The sequence below is a fragment of the Miscanthus floridulus genome, chromosome 6, assembly GCF_019320115.1.
Source record: "Miscanthus floridulus cultivar M001 chromosome 6, ASM1932011v1, whole genome shotgun sequence".
NCBI classification, from domain to species: Eukaryota; Viridiplantae; Streptophyta; class Magnoliopsida; order Poales; family Poaceae; genus Miscanthus; species Miscanthus floridulus.
The window spans coordinates 105,970,561-105,978,163 of NC_089585.1; positions in this window are offsets into that span (position 1 = coordinate 105,970,561).

A 7,603-nucleotide genomic window follows, 5' to 3' on the forward strand; every position below is an offset into this window, starting at 1 on the left:
GCGCACAGGCGTGCCTTTGCTGGCCACGCTGTGCCATCCTGCCCTGTCCCCTCGTCGTGCTTGAAATTGGTGGTGAGCTCGCACAAGTTTCCTTGCTTTTCCTATTGCGCCAGTTCGGTCTACCTTTGCTGGCCTCTGTCTCTACTTGCCCTGTCGAACCAAACAACCGTGTGTGGCTACCATGCCCTCCCTGGTCCACACCCCTCGACGCTGCCCCTCCCAACAGTTGCCTTGCCGTCGTCCGCTCCAGCGCCTGCTCCTTCTCCCTCCACTCCGCCGCCGCACCGTGCCTCATGCCCGCGTTGCCTAGAGCCGCCCGGCTAGTGCCGCTGCTGTCGATGTTGCTGAGCCGCTGCTTGCTCATTTCGCTCCCTCTGCTTGCCTCTGCCAAGTCAGCGTACGTCATGCTCGCTACCCCACAACGCTGCCCCTCCTTTTCCCTTTCTGCGTCGTGCGCCCGTACCGCAGCACCACGCTGTCTCCAATCGTGCCATGGCTATGCCCTCCACCATCGGTCTCCCTATGAGCGTGACCCCTCGGCCACGCTAGGCCTGCTGCTCCATGGCGCCATCACTCTCAAGCGCCTCCTCCGCCTCCGACCTGCTCCCATCGCCTGCCGCCGTGCGCGCTGCGCACCCGAGCTGTGTGGACCCACGCCACTCCACCTCCATTGCCTAGCGCCCAAGCCACGCTGCGCCCCCAATGCCACAGCCACAGTTGCCACCTCACCTTCACGCTATGAACGCTTTGGATGCCATAGCCTCACCATCACGTCGTCACCATCGGTGGGAGCCGCCGTGGCCCCTGCTCGGGTCTTCGCCGTGCTGCGTGTGTGGCCAGGCTGCTGTGCCCTGCCTCGACATGTGCAGGGCCTAGCCGGGGGCGTGCCATGTCCGCACGATGCTGAGGAGCCTACCCTCGCCAGCCACCATGCCCTGCGGCATCACCACCGCTGCTACCGCCGGCCGCCGGTCGTTGCACCCACCGCTGCGCGCGGTCGTGTCTCTACGGGCCATGACAGGGAATGCTTTGGCCACACCCATGCGCATCTAGGTCCGCTGGTGTTCCACGGCCGTTCCTCCACCACCGTCGTGCCTTCCCCAGCCAGAAATCGATAGCCAGCCAGATTTCCCTATCCGTGCTCTGCTTGTCTAGAGGACGAGAGGGACCGTGTGGTAAGAACAAATTTTTTCTAGGGTCCCTAGTGTAAATTCCATGACTTGGAGGAATAGTGTTTATGTCCTGCGGGTTGTTTTTGAGAAAACTCAGGGGTGTCTTCGTGAGTGTACCGCCACCGCTGGGTTTTCCATTCATGGGCTGGCCTGCTCGCACTGGGCCGCCCATGCCCATTACTACGTCGCATGTGGGTTTGCTGTTGGGCCGCCACGCACGTTCTCGCTGCTACTGGGCCGCTGCCTACGTGCCTGGGCCGCCGCGCCCCGCTAAGCCGGCCTGTCGCCGTGCGCGCGCCGTGGCCCGCCTAGGCGGCTTGGCTGCTGGACCTAGCCGAGCGGACCGTTGAGCCGATAGGGGGTTGTTGCCGGCCTTTACATTTTCTAAATGTTTTTCTAATAAAGGTTTCTTGTTAACTTGTAAAATCAATATAAAATTGTATAGGAATCCAAAAATTATGAAACTAATTTTCTTGGGTTCCTAAAATCAGGATCTATTTGTTAGTATAATTTGTTCACCTAGTTTTAAGATATTTCTAGGGTTGCTCTAATTGATTTAGAATGCTTAATATTATGAAAATGTAAACTTGTAGTAATTTTTGTGGTAAAATGATGATAGTGTTGACTATGAAAATTTTACAGTAAATTACTAATATTGTTAGTTGCTCACTATAATTATTGTAGCACAATAATAATTAGTTTGCTAGGTTAACTATTGAGCCCTAGTTTAGATATATATATTAAATCAATGAAATGGATAAAGAAATGCCTTGGGGTTTCATGACTAAAGCAATTGTTGGGGAGTAACGCCTTATTCGACGACATGGATACGTAGTCTAGGTATGGTCATCGTTAGAATTGGCTCGTTAACCTGAAAGGCGTAAATCATATTTTATGAGTCACGGTTGTAGTTGATTAATTACGTCTTTGCATTGCATCGCATTGCATATCATAATAGGGACGTCGATGGATCATGGAGTCATCGGGAGTTGCTGGAGAAATGGTGCTTTTGGAGATCATGTCGCCATGATGGAAAGCTAATTTCTGATTATATTTTACCCAGACAAGCCCCGGTGCATAACTCCTACTTTTCTGCACTTTAAAGTATATTTGTGCATTAAGTTTTAAGGAGTTGAATGAAACCCACTTGCATATATATATATATATCTTTATCCTATGAGTCTTACTAGTATGATAGGATCGTGTAGATTGCTATGCTATAGGACTTTGGTAGAAGTCGAGTGGTTGCGTGTCACTCGCGAGAGATAGGAAATATATTACTGTATTATTATCACTTGGAATATATAAAATGGTGAAAAGGAAAATAGAGACTGAACAGGGACATGATTTGGGTATTGGTGGATGTTAGAGGTTGTGTCCTACGGCCAACAGGGCATAGCTTGGTTACACTATTTTCCTATCTGTATCGGTTAAGGACCGGCCATTGTATTGGACGATAGGCAAGTCACAGACTTATTATCCTGAGCACATACTTGGGTATGGACGCAGGGAAGACTAGTTACTCTTTTATCATGGGTTCTGGCTCTTTCTGGACTGACTGTCAGGGTGGTTTCTGGGTATTAGAGGTCCTTGCACCGCACTGAGTCTAGGACTCAGAGGCAGGGGCTTGGAGTCCTAGTTTGGATGGGGATCTGGACCCCATGACAGGAGGGTAGTGGGTTGGTCCTGCTTGTGCTTGGGGTATAAGCGGGGCGTATATTTTTGGGGTACCCAGTTTGGGGCATTGATTCGTGAATCACCGGTGTTCGGGTACGACTTGTCTAAACTCTAGCATCATAGTACGAACCGGAAGATAAAAGATGGTAAAAGGAAATCTGATTGCTTACCACATGCTTGAAAGTAGCACATGTGCTTACATACAATGGTTAGTTAATGAACTAATGCACTGCTAATAATCGAATATAAGGACGCACTTTTAGTAATGCTCCTGCAGATGCAATTAACCCACAAGCCAGATAGCCTTGTATATCCTTGGAGTCTTTTCTTTCCTCCTATTGGGTAAGTCTTGATGAGAACAATTGAGTACTCAGGGTTTTATTTCTCTCGGTTGCAGGTGATAGGTAGATGCTAAAGCTAACTCTTATGTGTGGATACCTCCAGGTGAGCTCAGCGAGGATTCCTTTACGCTGCGATCGTAGTTTTTATTTATAACTCTCACTAATTATTTTTATAAATGAAAGTTTTATAATATGTTGTCATAGTTTATATACCAATGCTTCATCATGTCATGAATAGATATTTATTTCCGCTGTAATTCTGATCACATGTTTATATTCTACTGTTAAATTAAATTATTAAAAACTCTGATAACATGATCATAGTCCGCTATTAAAATCAATAAATACTATACTCTGATGTTGTATTAAAAGTGATATAAGAAATGGTTAATAATGATGTAAGCTTTATTCTCTCATTTGTGATTCTGATGGAAAAATATGAATTTTCGGGTTCTCCCTTGGGGTGTGCCCGACGGAACTATGTAATTTACTGTTCTCCCTTGAGTGCTTTGTGTCTAATGAAAGACAAGCACTCCTAGGAGGCATTAGATTAGGCGTTTCTGCCACAAAGTGAGACTTGCGGCTCGACATCTCCTCCAAGCCCTATAAAGCAAGAGGCAGGCGTGCTGAGACAACCGATGGAAAACCAAGGAGCCAAGGACGAACGTAGAAAACTTACCTCTGCGACCCAGGGTAGGTCGACCATGACCACCTGTTGGACGACCTTGACCCGCTCTAGGGCCTCCTCCAGCTTCACCCTAGTTTGGGCGAGATCAGACTCCATGGTGAGTCCTCTCCCCCTAAGTATGTCCCAGAGCTGCACCTCCTGCTCATCCCGAAGGATGAACCGCACCTTCTTCGGGTCACCGGGGCAGGGCCACACTAGGTCGGTGATCGTCCCTAACCCACTGGAAGGACCGACCTCCGATCGGACCACCGCCAGCTCCTACGACGGTTGAATGACCGGCGGATCCACCCTTGTGCCTACTTCATTGGGACAGGGGATCTCTGCCTCCTCAACCCCGCGGCCCACCGCCGGATGCTCTGCCTCTGGCCTAGCCGCGTCGTCTCTCGACATCGACAGCTTCGACCAGGAGGGTGAGCCGTGCGTCTCTCCGCCAGGCGAGGCAGGGAGCCCAGTCTCCTCCCTCTCTTTCGCTGCTACCAGTGCGGGAGGGATCGTGAGGGTCACCTCCAACCCCGCCTCCGCCGTCGGCGCCAAGATCACCGCCATCACCTCCGCTGCCGCTGCCGGCATACTTGCGACCGGCCGAGAAGGCACCACCCCCGGAAGGGAAGGACGCACCGCCGCCACCCTGCTCTTGCCGCCGCTCATCACGACGCGCTGCAAAGTGGGTGTCCACTCCTCCCGCACGGGAGGCGGGGCGATGCTCAACCCCGGCAGTATCTGGCCACTGTCGAAAAAATATAGGTCAGCCGCACTCCAAAAACTCAACTTTGAGATCGAGAAAAGAAACGAAGAATACAGACCGGGACGCAAGCGGCAGGGCTCTGAAGCCCCGACCCGTTGGCAACGGGCCCGCCGGACGAAGGTCGCTTGCAGGTAACCAGACCTCTTGCACCCCTATCTTACTCCCTCTCATTTGTAACCCCACAACAAACTTCGAGCGCCTGGGCTTGGGAATAAAGTCTTCGACCGACTCAAACTGGACGTAAGACATGTTGCCTGAACCAGTATAAACCCCCACGTCATTGAGTGCTAGGCCACATCCGATCACAACGTACGACAAAACTACAAATATTTACGTGTTGGTCACTTTCTACACCGACAATACTACTCTAATTATCATACAAACATGCGCTAATTAACATGTGGATATCCCCATCCGCTAGATTTTTTAGGGCCACGATATCCAATATCTACCCTGAATATTCCCTATTATGGATATCCAAGTTCAGCTTGTCCATCTAACCAAACACCCTGTATCCATGGATATCCATATCCCATCCATTGATATTCATCGAACCAAACACATCCTTACATGTTCAATTCATTTTTTCTTTATAAAAAAAAGTTCGATTTGTTTTTCAATTGGAAAGGGTCATTTTTTATTTTAACATTATTTTTTTCTCAAATACGCATGAGATCTGTGTCGCATTTAAGAAGGAAAAGAGTTTAAGTTACAAGATTAGCCGGCCAAGCCGGTGGCAGGAACAAAATACATTTTCATTAAAGCAACAACAGACATAAAGGCGAGGCGCTGCTAGCCTGCTTCGTCTTCGATCCACGATCAGCCTGCATCTTGATGATATGGAGCATTTCCGCGATTGTAGCAGCGGATTTCCGGAAACATCTTGCATTCCGTTCTTTCCGTACTTGCCAAGACACAAGCGCAAACAAAGAGTCGAGCCCCTTACGCTTCTGCCCATCGGAGAGCTTCCGCAACTTCCGCCACCAGCTGATTGTAGATTGTGCTACTTGGGGAACTTGGAAGCCGAGCGCCTGCAAGATGAAGTACCAGAGCTCCCAAGTGAAACAACAGTAGGCGATGACGTGGTCAATTGTTTCCGGGGCTTGGTCGCAGAGGTAGCATTGGTCTCTCGAATCGAGCCCGTGGCGAGCCCGCCGGTCTGCTGTCCAGTGCCTGCGGCGCAAAGTCAACCAAAGGAAGATCTTAACTCGTAGCAGGGCCCAAGTCTTCCAAATCAGCTGGTGTCCTCGGAACGTAATTGCGCCGCTGCGAAGCATGGTGTATGCCGACTTGGCCGAGTAGACACCATCAGGTGTCCATCGCCGCACCAGCTTGTCCGGTTGATCGGTCAGGTTGATCTGTTGCATGATGTTCCAGATTTCTAGGTATTCTTCAAGAGCCGTTTGGGAGAGGCCGCCGGAGATGGCACGCACCCACTGTCTGTTCTGCAGCGCCTACCTTACTGATTGCCGTTGGCGAACTTGGTTTGGGATTAGCTGGTAAATGCATGGTGCCAGGTCACTGATGCATTCCCCCTGGATCCATCTGTCTTCCCAGAACAGGGCCGTACGTCCATCACCGATGGTGAAGTAAGTTGAAGCACGGAAGAAAGCCTGTACCTTAGGAGCTGTTTTGATCGGCAGCGCGCACCACGCGCGATCATGACCCTTCTTTTGCAACCATAGCCATCAAGCCTGGAGGGCGAACCCCAGGAGTTTTTAGTTCGCTGATGAATTTTAACATTCTATAGTAATCGAAGTTTAATTTACCTCTGCAATTGAATGCCGGATTTGTTTATAGTTACTTTCGTCCTGTTCGCTTGGCTTATAAACCGTATTTTTTCAGCCAACTAACAGTATTTTAATCTCATAACAAATCAGCCAATAATATTTTTAACCATGGCTTATCATTCAAACAAACAGCACATTTAACTTTGAAACCAGTCGAAATTGCTCCGTAGGCGGTTACAATAACTGTTTTGTCCGACGTGATGTAATGTCAGCCATCCTTTCTTGGTTACGTCAGCTAAAAAAAACGATATTACGATAAATCAGACTAGGCCTTTTTTAACTAGGGTTAGGAATCAGTATTTGGCACTGCAGTACTTTCGTTTGTATTTGATAATTATTGTCCAATCATGGTCTAACTAGGTTCAAAAGATTCATCTCGTAATTTACAATCAAACTGTGTAATTAGTTATTTTTTATCTACATTTAATACTCCATGCATGTGTTCAAAGATTTGATGTGATGGAGAGAGAGCGAAAAAAACTTGCAATCTAAACAATGCCTACATTTATAATTTAAGAGTCAGATGATTTTATCAAAAAAATTATAGAAATATTTTTTCTCTTAAAATTGTCTAAATATCCTTTTTTACAAAAAGTTGTGCAAAAAAATCAATAATGATATGGCTCGTCCGTCCCGTGACTTCCTGTCCGGACGTGGGTCATCCTATCCACTCGCCCGTGTCGCTCGCGTGACTTCCTCTCCGGACCTCATGGCTCATTCTCATCCATTCGCCCACGTCGCTCGCGCCGCTCTGTGCTGTGCACCCTTGCTTGCGGTAGTAGGACAGGTTCTACCCGCGCAGCTCGCCGGCGCCGCCCCGTCCGAGCCGCACGCCCCCCGCCCATACTCGCGCCTCCCATCGCGGCTGCTCTTCATCCACCTGTCGCGGCCACTGCCGAGGTCCATACCGTCGACGAGCTCCGCACTGGCGACCTCCGCGCACGTCGTGGCATCGAGATCCACGCCGGTGTCGAGTCCACAACAACGAGCTCCATTCGTCCAAGCCGCAAGGTACATTATGCTTGTGCTAAAAGCGCATGTTGCAAGCGTATGTTTTAAGTTTTTCTTATGTCTCAGAGGTATATTGCAAGGGTTTCGTATGGATGCTGCATATGTTGCAATGGTTGTACACGTATGTTGTGAACGTCTGTTCTCAATGTTTCATCTCTTTTTTCAGACGTATGTTGCAA